This window comes from Bos grunniens, chromosome 6 (assembly GCF_055505025.1).
Source record: "Bos grunniens cultivar Pamir isolate PY7600 chromosome 6, Bosgru_T2T1.0, whole genome shotgun sequence".
In the NCBI taxonomy this organism is placed as follows: Eukaryota; Metazoa; Chordata; class Mammalia; order Artiodactyla; family Bovidae; genus Bos; species Bos grunniens.
The window spans coordinates 43,607,325-43,620,525 of NC_141170.1; the positions used below are offsets into that span (position 1 = coordinate 43,607,325).

The 13,201-nt window shown below is 37.3% G+C and overlaps 1 non-coding gene across 1 annotated transcript; it reads right to left on the reverse strand.

Moving 5' to 3' along the window:
- Nucleotides 1–4,987: 4,987 nt before the first annotated feature.
- On the reverse strand, nucleotides 4,988–5,059 carry TRNAW-CCA (transfer RNA tryptophan (anticodon CCA)). Its single transcript has one exon. It is a non-coding gene; the product is annotated as a tRNA-Trp (tRNA).
- Nucleotides 5,060–13,201: the final 8,142 nt, after the last annotated feature.

Below are 13,201 nucleotides of genomic sequence, written 5' to 3' on the forward strand. Positions count from 1 at the left end.
AAAAAAAAATTGCCAGGAGAAATATCAATAACCTCAGATATACAGATGATATCACCCTTATGGCAGAAAGTGGAGAAGATCCAAAGAGCCTTTTGATAAAAGTGAAAGAGGAGAGTGAGAAAGTTGGCTTAAAGCTCAACATTCAGAAAACGAAGATCATGGCATCCAGTCCCATCACTTCATGGCAAATAGATGGGGAAAAAGTGGAAACAGTGTCAGACTTTATTTTTCTGGGCTCCAGTATCACTGCAGATGGTGATTGCAGCCATGAAATTAAAAGATGCTTACTCCTTGGAAGGCTAGTATGACCAACCTAGGCAGCATATTAAAAAAGCAGAGACATTACTTTGCCAACAAAGGTCAATCTAGTCAAGACCATGGTTTTTCCAGTGGTCATGTATGGATGTGAGAGTTGGACTATTAAGAAAGCTGAGTGCTGATGTTCTCCTCTAGGAGTTTTATAGTTTCTGGTCTTACGTTGAGATCTTTAATCCATTTTGAGTTTATTTTTGTATATGGTGTTAGAAAGTGTTCTCGTTTCATTCTTTTACAAGTGGTTGACCAGATTTCCCAGCACCACTTGTTAAAGAGATTGTCTTTAATCCATTGTATATTCTTGCCTCCTTTGTCAAAGATAAGGTGTCCATATGTGCATGGATTTATCTCTGGGCTTTCTATTTTGTTCCATTGATCTATATTTCTGTCTTTGTGCCAGTACCATACTGTCTTGATAACTGTGGCTTTGTAGTAGAGCCTGAAGTCAGGTAGGTTGATTCCTCCAGTTTCATTCTTCTTTCTCAAGATCACTTTGGCTATTCGAGGTTTTTTGTATTTCCATACAAATTGTGAAATTATTTGTTCTAGCTCTGTGAAGAATACCATTGGTAGCTTGATAGGGATTGCATTGAATCTATAAATTGCTTTGGGTAGTATACTCATTTTCACTATATTGATTCTTCCAATCCATGAACATGGTATATTTCTCCATCTATTAGTGTCCTCTTTGATTTCTTTCACCAGTGTTTTATAGTTTTCTATATATAGGTCTTTAGTTTCTTTAGGTAGATATATTCCTAAGTATTTTATTCTTTTCGTTGCAATGGTGAATGGAATTGTTTCCTTAATTTCTCTTTCTGTTTTCTCATTATTAATGTATAGGAATGCAAGGGATTTCTGTGTGTTGATTTTATATCCTGCAACTTTACTATAATCATTGATTAGTTCTAGTAATTTTCTGGTGGAGTCTTTAGGGTTTTCTATGTAGAGGATCATGTCATCTGCAAATAGTGAGAGTTTTACTTCTTCTTTTCCAATTTGGATCCCTTTTATTTCTTTTTCTGCTCTGATTGCTGTGGCCAAAACTTCCGAAGAATTGATGCTTTTGAACTGTGTTGTTAGAGAAGACTCTTGAGAGTCCCTTGGACTACAAGGACATCCAACCAGTCCATTCTAAAGGAGATCAGTCCTGGGTGTTCATTGGAAGGACTGATGTTGAAGCTGAAACTTTAATACTTTGGCCACCTGATGTGAAGAGCTGACTTTGCAAAGACCCTGATGCTGGGAAAGCTTGAGGGCAGGAAGAGAAGGGACGACAGAGGATGAGATGGTTTGATAGCATCACCAATTCAAAGGACATGGGTTTGGGTGGACTCTGGGAGTTGGTGATGGACAGGGAGGCCTGCAGTTCATGGGATCACAAAGAGTTGGACACGACTGAGTGACTGAACTGAACTGATTACTGTTTATACTCAAGATACTGTGCATTAGGTCTCTCTTTATTTTTTAGTGTTCATTTCTATACATTTCTAACTAGAATTCAAAATAGTATAGCCACTTTGGAGACCAGTGTGATACCTTGTTTCAAAGGTAAAACTATTTCCACCCAGTTATCTCAAAGTCCTTTTAATAGAAAGAAAACATGACCATAGAAACTGTGTGCTTTATTGTGCATAGCAACAGTGTTTGTAATAATCAAAAACTGGGATCAGCCAAGTGACCATCAACTTACGAACATAAAATTGAATTTAATGGAGCATAACTTGACAATAAAAAAGAACAAACTACTTATATATATATATATATATATATATATGATTTATATGATATATTATATATCAACCTTGAACTAATTTCAGATGTTGAACATATGAAATTACATACTTTATAATTCCATTTTATGATTTGTTTAAATGATAAAACAATAGTGAAATAAAGTAGAACTGTAGTTTTCATGAGCTAAAAATGTGAAGAGAAAACTGTAAATGAGCATGAGCAAAGTTCATTGGGTAAAAAAAAATGTTCTATATCATTAATGTTATGGTGTTTATAGAACTGTATTCATTTGTCAAAACTCATTGATTTATACACTTGAGTGTGGCAAATTTTACTATATATAAAATTATGCCTCCATATTCCTGATTCAAACAAACTGGGTGAGGATGATTATTGTTCATCACTAATTAAAAAGTGTTATCAGAGGTTGGTTAAGATAAGTTCAACTTGTTACAGAAGCTTAAAGTTTTTGGAAGATCCAAGTCCTTGAGACAAGGAACAAAACCTCAAAATCTCTGCTCTTATATGAATCACTGACCAACATGTTAATTGTTTTTGTATATAAACTCTCTACATATAGAGAAAGTTAGAAAAATACAAACTATTTAAAGTATAAAGAGTGATTTAAAAAATATTTGTCTAATTTGATGCCTAAATAAATTATGTTCATAAATTGGAGACAGGGAAATTACTAACCTATGAATCTGTTACTATAAAGTTTCTTCAATAACAAAAGAAAAACTTCTAAATTTTCAGAGGATATCACTACAGCTTGAACTACTTCCTATAATTTTTTAAATCATGTATCCCTACTCTATCTTAATGAGTAATGACTATATAACTTCAATTACACTTCTGTCAGGATGAAAGGATATTATGAAAGGATTTGCTGTGACAATGCAATTAAAATACTGATACTCACAAGATACTTATGAATGTTGCTATGACATAGGAAAGTGAAAAATGTCCAGAAAACGAAAGAGTCAAGTGAAAAGAAAGGAGAAACAGAAATATAGAAAGAAGAAGAAGAAGAGGAAAGAGGAGGAGTGCAGTGGAGTGTAGGAGGGAGATGAAGAGCAGCAGAAATACTAAATCAAAATGCAAATGTAATGAGCAATAAACACCCATTTGAGCACTGAACCCTAGTACAAGTGCTAAAACCCATAACTAGCGATTCAGAGTTTATATGCTGAAGAGTGGCCTGGAACTGGCATTCCATATATAACTGGGAATCAAAAGCAACACACATACCTAAGGACAGTAGCAAGGACCGGAGAAGCAAGGGTGTTCATTCCTCCCTTGCACTTATTGAGCTCACTCATTTGGCCTCTGCAAAAACTGGACAGCTTTAATGAATGGCAGTCAATTATCAAAACAGGTGGTGGCTCCAATTACAGCTGCTATTCCAGATTTTGTCTCTTCTATGGAGCAAATCAACATAGCCCTAGCACATGGTATGCAGCTAATGAGCTGGCCATGGTTTTGCCTCTATGTTATTTAGCATAGACCACCAGAAGCAGTTTGAGTGGACAGCAGGAACATATCACTGTCTTTTGCAGGGCCAAGTCATTCTTTCTCTGTCACTATTCAGACTGGAGTGAGTGTGACTGCTTAACTATCTCATAGGACATCTTGGCTTCATGGATGGCCTCATGCTAAATGAATCTGTAGAGAACGAAGCAGCGAAAAGCCTTTATGTACCACCTGCATGACAGAAAATATATCTCACCAGATTGAGAATTTCTTCTCAGTAGAGTTCTAGGGATCCAATGGGATAAGTTGTAATAATGACCAGGATGAATGAGTTGTCTTCCATGAAGTGAGTGGTAGTAGAGCCATCAAGCTGTATAAGAACACTTTCTGACTGAAGAGTAATTATCATGCTTCATATATGTGTGACTGAGTTTGAATAGATATCAAGGTTCAAAGAAAGTTCCCTAAACTTAATTTAGATTCTCATGCCACCCACATTTGCTACATTGTCACTTCTTCTTTTATACTTGTATAATGCTAAGAATATTTAGGCTATATTCCACTAAAAATAACAAAGCCCAGTGGTTTATGATAATTAAGGTAAATACCATAAAATGAGAGGTACAAATATGACCAAGACACCATGTTTCAAACTAGAAGTAAAGGATTTAAATTCACCATCTTAGAAGCAGATTTTTATACTGAATATAAATGCATAAACCCAGCTAAATTATTTTTAAAAATTATATACTACGCAGGTCAAGAAGGAACAGTTAGAACTGGACATGGAAAAATGGACTAGTTCCAAACTGGGAAAGGAATATGACAAGGCTATATATTGTCACCCTGCTAAATTAACTTCTATGCAGAGTACATCATGCAAAATGCTGGGTTGGATGAAGCACAAGTTGTAATCAAGGTTGCCAGGAGAAACATCAACAATCTCAGATATGCAGATGACACCACCCTTATGGCATAAAGTGAAGAGAAACTGAAGAGCCTACTGATGAAAATGAAAGAGGAGAGTGAAAAAGCTGGCTTAAAATTCAACATTCAGAAAACTAAGATCATGGCATTTGGGCCCATCACTTCATAGCAAATAGATAGGGAAACAATGGAAACAGTGAGAGACTATTTCCTTGAACTCCAGAATCACTGCAGATGGTGACTGCAGCCATGAAATTAGAAAGCACTTGCTCCTTGGAAGAAAAACTATGACCAACCTAGACAGCATATTAAAAAGAAAAGACATTACTTTGCCAACAAAGGTCCATTTAGTCAAAAGCTATGGTTTTTCCAGTAGTCATATATAGATGTGAAGTGAAGTGAAGTGAAGTGAAGTCGCTCAGTTGTGCCTGACTCTTTGTGACCCCGTGGACTGTAGCCTGCCAGGCTCCTCTGTCCATGGGATTCTCCAGGCAAGAATACTGGAGTGGGTTGCCATTTCCTTCTCCAGGGGATCTTCCCAACCCAGGGATCAAACCTGGGTCTCCTGCATTGGAGGCAGACGCTTTAACCTCTGAGCCACCAGGGAAGCCCAATGGATGTGAAAGTTGGACCATAAACAAAGCTAAGCACTGAAGAACTGACACTTTTGAACTGTGGTATTGGAGAAGACACTTGAGAGTCCATCAGACTGCAAAGAGATCAAAGCAGTCAATCCTAAAAGAGATCAGTCCTAAATATTCATTGGAAGGACTGATGCTAAAGCCGAAACTCCAATACTTTGGCCACCTGATGTGAAGAACTGACTCATTGGGAAAGACCCTGATGGTGGGAAAGATTGAAAGCTGGAGGAGAAGGGGAAGACAGAAAATGAGATGGTTGGATGGCATCACTAATTGGATGAACATGAGTTTGAGCAAGTTCCCAGAGTTGATAGACAAGGAAGCCTGGGGTGCTACAGTTCATGGGGTCACAAAGAGTCGGACATGCCTGAGCAACTTAACTGAACTGATAATCATGAAAACATGGAAAATTTAAAAAGAAATTAAAATAAATTTTATAATCATGAATATGTATACCACAGGCTAATAATGAGTAGTTCTATTAATATCAGATTAAATATATGATTTTTAAGTGTCATTAAAGAAGAAGGGAGCCAGTATATAGTGATAAAAATTTTCCAGAAAATTTTAAGCACTCTAAACTGTTATTTTCTAATAGTACAACCTAAAAATAAATTGACTTCCCTGGTGGCTCAGATGGTAAAGAATCTGCCTGCAATGCAGGAGACCTGGGCTCGATCCCTGGGTAGGGAAATTATTTGGGGCTTTGCTAGTGGCTCAGACAGTAAAGAATCTGCCTGCAGTACCGGAGAACCAGGTTTGAACTGTGGGTCAGGAAGACACTGTGAAGAAAGGAATGACAACCCACTTCAGTATTCTTGCCTTGAGAATCCCATGCACAAAGGAGACTGGCGGGCTACAGTCCTTGAGGTCGCAAAAAGTTGGACACAACTGAGTGAATTTCACTTCACTTCAAAAATATTATGTAGCATTTTATGAAAATGAAAGAGCTAATTGACAATTTCTAATCATATTTTCAGATTACAACCTACCTTTCCACTTAATGTAACTAATATAAGCTTTCTTAATTGAGGCAAGGGTTTTTCTCTCTTCTTACACCAGATCCTCATTTGTCTTAGTCTATTCAGGCTGCTCTAACCAAATACCACTGACTAAGTAGTTTATGAACAGGAGAAATTTATTTCTCACATTTCTTTAGACTAAATCCAAGCACAAGAGGCCAGCATGTAAGTTCTGATGAAGGTTTACTTTCTCTTTCCTGTGTCTTCAGGTTATGAAATGGATGATGGATCTCTGTGGAGTTTCCTTTATAATAACATTGATCTCACAACATGCACACACTGCTGTAATTAAAATGAATAATCAAGGACCTACTGTATAGCACAGGGAACTCTGCTCAATGTTATGTGGCAGCCTGGATTGGAGGGGAGTTGGGAGAGAATGGCTACAGTATATGTAAGGCTGAGCCCCTTTGCTGTCCGCCTGAAATTATCACAACATTGTTAATTGACTATATTCCTATAAAATAAAAAGTTTAAAGAAAAGAGCTTTGATATCATTTGTGCTGACTCCTCACTCATGACCTAATCACCTCCCAAAGCCCCCACCCAACTGGTACCTTATCTTTGAAGATTAGGATTTCAGTGTATGAATTTGGGAAGGACACATTCTGCATATAGCATCATTTAATACAAGAAGGACCTCAATAAATATCAGCTGATTAAATAAATTATTGATAGACCTAACACACAAGATATAAAAGTATGAAATATATCAAATACATTTAGTTTACTGGATATATAGGGATCCTTGCACCCCATAATAAAACAGTAAATAACCTATACTAATAAAACAGAATATTTACAATGGTTTTCCATTAAACTATCTTTGAAAGAGATTTTCTAAATTTGCATCATACAGATCCCATGCATTAAAAACTATTAATTTAGAAGTAAATGATAAAAGATACATTTAAAAATAAGGGAAAGAAACAACGTTATAAATGAAAGAAAATTAGAAAAATAAATAATATAAAAAACCCAAATTAATACACTAGAAAAAGATGACATTGATATAGATTATCAGCAGAAACAGCCATTGTCTCTTTGAGAATGCTAAAAAATGAGAAAATAAGACAGGTTTAAATACAAATGATTAGAAATGAAAAAGGAAATATAATTTTCAAAAAATAGAATAAAATCCCAAGAATGTTATGGATACACATTTGAAAATTTCAAAGAAATAGAAAAGTTCTAAAAAACTATGATTTACTTAGACTTACTTGAGAAGAGTCCTGGGTGTTCATTGGAAGGACTGATACTAAAGCCGAAACTCCAATACTTTGGCCACCTCATGCGAAGAGTTGATTCATTGGAAAAGACCCTGATGCTGGGAGAGATCTGAGAAGGCAATGGCACCCAACTCCAGTACTCTTGCCTGGAAAATCCCATGGATGGAGGAGCCTGGTGGGCTGCAGTCCATGCGGTCGCTAAGAGTTGGACACGACTGAGCGACGTCACTTTCACTTCTCACATTCATGCATTGGAGAAGGAAATGACAACCCACTCCAGTGTTCTTGGCTGGAGAATCCCAGGGACGGGGGAGCCTGGTGGGCTACCATCTATGGGGTCGCACAGAGTCGGACACGACTGAAGCGACTTAGCAGAAGCAGCTGGGAGGGATTGGGGGCAGAAGGAGAAGGGGATGACGGAGGATGAGATGGTTGGATGGCATCACCGACTCAATGGACATGAGTTCAAGTGAACTCCGGGAGTTAGTGATGGACAGGGAGGCCTGGCGTGCTGCGATTCATGGGGTCGCAAAGAGTCAGATACGACTGAGTGACTGAACTGAACTGAACTTGAGAAGAAATTAATATCAGAATGATCTCAGTTCTTTTCAAAAAATGTACCAATAATTAAAAGCTGCACTCTTAAGCAAAAATACATCCAAACTTTTTAAAATAGAATTTTATTAAAATTTCAAGAAATGTATCATTCCAAGATCTGTGCAAAATTCCAGGAAAACAGAAAGATGGAAGACACACCCAGGTTTTAAATATAAGGCCACTACGACATACTTGCTTCCCTGGTGGTTCTGAAAGTAAAGAGCCTTCAGAGCTGGAGCCCCAGGTGAGATTCCTGGATCAGGAAGATCCCCTGGAGAAGGAAGTGGCAGCCCTCTCCAGTATTCTTGCCTGGAAAATCCTTTGGACAGAGGAGACTGGCGGGCTATAGTCCACAGCTTTGCAAAGAGTTGGACATGACCAAGCAACTAACAACAAAAACATGATATAATTGCAATAATCCTAAACAAAATACTATAATATATCAAGTGTTGAAGATTATGATCAAGTTAAATTCATTCTAAGAACACAGAACTGCTCTAATATTAAAAAATCTGTTAATATAATTCACCATAGACTGAGATGAAAATAATGTGCTAACTAAAACACTGTATTAAAATAGTTAAAGAAAATCAACACATCTTTACTATTAGAAGCAAATATCTTACAAACTAAGACAAGAAAACTTATTAAACCTGATAAGCTGCATTTACAAAGACACCTTAGCTGGCATCATTTACGATGATAAAGTGTTAGAATGGCACCTCTTATAACAAGCAACAAGAAAAAGATATCCACTATCCTATCATACATCATCTGAATATCATATTTTAACTCTTAACTAAGAGATAAAAAAACAAATAGTAGACACAGACTTGAATGGGGATACAAATATTGTCATTATTTTCAAGTACCAATATCTTTCTGGAAAATGATGTTCTAAGTGAAATATGTAATGTTCATGTAAGAATAATAATTTTAAAATTTTGCAACTTTTTTGCAACTTCTTTTGAATAAAGAGATCATGTTCATGGATAGTTCAGTTTTCCCCTAAGTGATCAAGACTTTTCATAGAATTTGACAATCTATCTCTAAATTACTATGTGTTGCAAAATAACCAACATAGGCAGCAAAATCACAGATTGTACAGAACCAGAAATGTATTATAAAATGTAGGAGGACTCTTGTTGGCCACGGGGCTTCCCTGGTGGCTAAGATGATAAAATATCTGCCGGCAATGTAGGATACCTATGTTTGATCCCTGGGTCAGGATGATCCTCTGGAGAAGGGAATGGCAACCCACTCCAGTATTCTTGCCTGGTGAATCCCCATGGACAGAGGAGACTGGCAGGCTACAGTTCATGGGATTGCAAAGAGTCCGACACTACTGAGCGACTACATTGCTGGCTACATTCCCACTCTGCTTAATGTGATTTTCAAACTCAGGGAAGAAAAGATAAAGGGTAAAAGCCATAATATGAAAGTTGGCTCATGAAACGTAGCTTTCAAAGCAGTGTAAAAGTGAAACTAATCCAATCTGGGATTGACAGCTAACCAAGACATCTTTTGTTCTTTGGCATTTAAAGGATGCTCATCCTTAAAATGCAAGTGTTTCAATGTAATTAACATCAGCATATTATAACTCTTAAGAAACAGAACAGGGCAAATATTTTACTGCCACAATCTGTATTAATGACTATAACCCCTAGATCAAACTTATTGTCAGGTCTGCATTTTTTTTCTAAATTACATTTCTTATTCTAAATAATATCCCATTTACAAAATGGCTTTTCTTGCTTACTACTTATGTAGAATGTATGTTCAATGCAATGTGATAGAAGGAGAAAAATCACATTACCTGTAAATGATCCCCATGCTTAATAAGGAATGTGGGGTTTAAATTATTATTTTACTTTATTTTTCCCACTTTCTGGTTTCAACATCAGGATAGATCAAGCCTTTTTTAAGGAAAAAAAAATTCTAAATAAAAACATGTTCAGGGCTTCTCTGGTGGCTCAATGGTAAAGAACCCACCTGACAATGCAGGAGACATGAGTTTGATCCCTGGTCTGGGAAGATCCTACATACTGCAGAGCATGAAGCCTATGTGCCACAACTACTGAGCACATGTGCTACACTATTGAAGCTGGCATGCCTACAGCCCATTCTCTGTAATAAGAGAAGCCACTAAAATGAGAAGTCTGCACACGGCAACTAGAGAGTAGCTCCCGCTCAACCACAACTACAGAAAATCTTGCACAGCAATGAAGACCTAATACAGCCAAAGGAAATTAAAAAAATAAAAATTTTAAAAAGTTCATAATTTACAGATATATAATAACAACACACAATACACTCAATACCCATGTATTATATACCTAAATATATGTACACATAAAACATCTCTATATTATATGCAAAATTATAGATAATTTTTCAATATATTTCAGATAAAACTTAGTAGGGTTAAAAATTCAACTTACTTGGGGGATACATATCAACTAGTAAAAATTAAAACTTTCATTTAAAAGGCCCCATTAATTTTCATATTCAAAGTACATTCATGAAAAAGGCTGCCAAGTAAGCTACCTTCTTCCTTGAGATCCTGCTTTCCTTTGTCACATGATTCATATCATGTCCCTGAACATAAAATAACTCATTTTTTTATATGTAGAAAGGGTATGTTTTCAGAAGACATATTACACACATGTTATGCACAACATGAACAGTATGGAAAGGCAAAATGATAGGATACTGAAAGAGGAACTCCCCAGGTCCATAGGTGGAGATCAGTGGAGAAATAACTCCAGAAAGAATGAAGGGATGGTGCCAGAGCAAAAGCAATACCCAGTAGTGCATGCAACTGGTGATAGAAGCAAGGTCCAATGCTGTAAAGACCAATATAGCATAGGAACCTGGAATGTCAGGTCCATGAATCAAGGCAAATTGGAAGTGGTCAAATAGGAGATGGCAAGAGTGAACATCAACATTCTAGGAATCAGCAAACTAAAATGGACTGGAATGGGTGTATTTAACTCAGATGACCATTCTATCTACTACTGCGGGCAGGAATCCCTTAGAAGAAATGAAGTAGCCATCATGGTCAACAAAAGAGTCCGAAATACAGTACTTGGATACAATCTCAAAAACGACGGAATGATCTCTGTTTCCAAGGCAAACCATTCAATATCACAGCAATCCAAGCCTATGCCCCAACCAGTAATGCTGAAGAAGCTGAAGTTGAATGGTTCTATGAAGACCTACAAGATCTTTTAGAACTAACACCCAAAAAAGATGTCCTTTTCATTATATGGGACTGGAATGCAAAAGTAGGAAGTCAAGAAACACCTGGATTAACAGGCAAATGTGGCCTTGGAATATGGAATGAAGCAGAGCAAAGACTAATAGAGTTTTGCCAAGAGAATGCACTGATCATAGCAAACACCCTCTTCCAACAACACAAGAGAAGACTCTACACACAGATATCACCGAATAGTCAACACCGAAATCAGACTGATTATATTCTTTTCAGCCAAAGATGGAGAAGCTCTATATAGTCAGCAAAAACAAGACTGGGAGATGACTGTGGCTCCAATCATGAACTCCTTATAGCCAACTTCAGACTTAAATTGAAGAAAGTAGGGAAAACCACTAGACCATTCAGGTATGAACTAAATCAAATCCCTTATGATTATACAATGGAAGTGAGAAATAGATTTAAGGGACTAGAACTGATAGATGGAGTGCCTGATGAACTATGGACTGAGGTTCCTGACATGGTACAGGAGACAGGAATCAAGACCATCCCCGTGGAAAAGATATGCAAAAAAGCAAAATGGCTGTCTGGGGAGGCCTTACAAATAGGTATGAAAACAAGAGAAGTGAAAAGCAAAGGAGAAAAGGACAGATATAAGCATCTGAATGCAGAGTTCCAAAGAATAGCAAGAAGAGATAAGAAAGCCTTCCTCAGCAATCAATGCAAAAAATAGAGGGAAAAAACAGAATGGGGAAGACTGGAGATCGCTTCAAGAATATTAGAGATACCAAGGGAACATCATGCAAAGATGGGCTTAATAAAGGACAGAAATGGTATGGACCTAACAGAAGCAGAAGATATTAAGAAGAGGTGGCAAGAATACAGAGAAGAACTGTACAAAAAAGATCTTCATGACCAACATAATCACGATGGTATGATCACTCACCTAGAGGCAGACATGCTGGAATGTGAAGTCAAGTGAGCCTTAGAAAGCATCATTACGAACAAAGGTAGTGGAGGTGATGGAATTCCAGTTGAGCTATTTCAAATCCTGAAAGATGGTGCTTTGAATGTGCTGCATTCAATATGCCAGCAAATTTGGAAAACTCAGCAGTAGCCACAGGACTGGAAAAGGTCAGTTTTCATTCCAATCCCAAAGAAAGGCAATGCCAAACAATGTTCAAACTACCGCACAATTGCACTCATCTCATACACTAGTAAAGTAATACTCAAAATTCTCCAAGCCAGGCTTCAGCAATATGTGAACGGTGAACTTCCAGATGTTCAAGCTGGCTTTAGAAAAGGCAGAGGAACGAGAGATCAAATTGCCAACATCTGCTGGATCATCGAAAAAGTAAGAGAGTTCCAGAAAAACATCTGTTTCTGCTTTATTGACTATGCCAAAGCCTTTGACTGTGTGGATCACAATAAACTGCAGAAAATTCTGAAAGAGATGGGAATACCAGACCACCTGACTTGGCTCTTGAGAAACCTATATGCAGGTCAGGAAGCAACAGTTAGAACTGGACATGGAACAAGAGATTGGTTCCAAATAGGAAAAGGAATACTTTACGGCTGTGTATTGTCACCCTGCTTATTTAACTTATATGCAGAGTACATCATGAGAAACGCTGGGCTGGAAGAAGCACAAGCTGGAATCAAGATTGCCAGGAGAAATATTAAAAACCTCAGATATGCAGATGACACCACCCTTATGGCAGAAAGTGAAGAGGAACTAAAAAGCCTCCTGATGAAAGTGAAAGTGGAGAGTGAAAAGTTGGCTTAAAGCTCAACATTCAGAAAACGAAGATCTTGGCATCTGATCCCATCACTTCATGGGAAATAGATGGGGAAACAGTGTCAGACTTTATTTTTGGGGGCTTCAAAATCAGTGTAGATGGTGAATGCAGCCATGAAATTAAAAGACGCTTACTCCTTGGAAGGAAAGGTATGACCAACCTAGATAGCATATTCAAAAGCAGAGACATTACTTTGCCAACAAAGATCCGTCTAGTCAAGGCTATGGTTTTTCCAGTGGTCATGTAT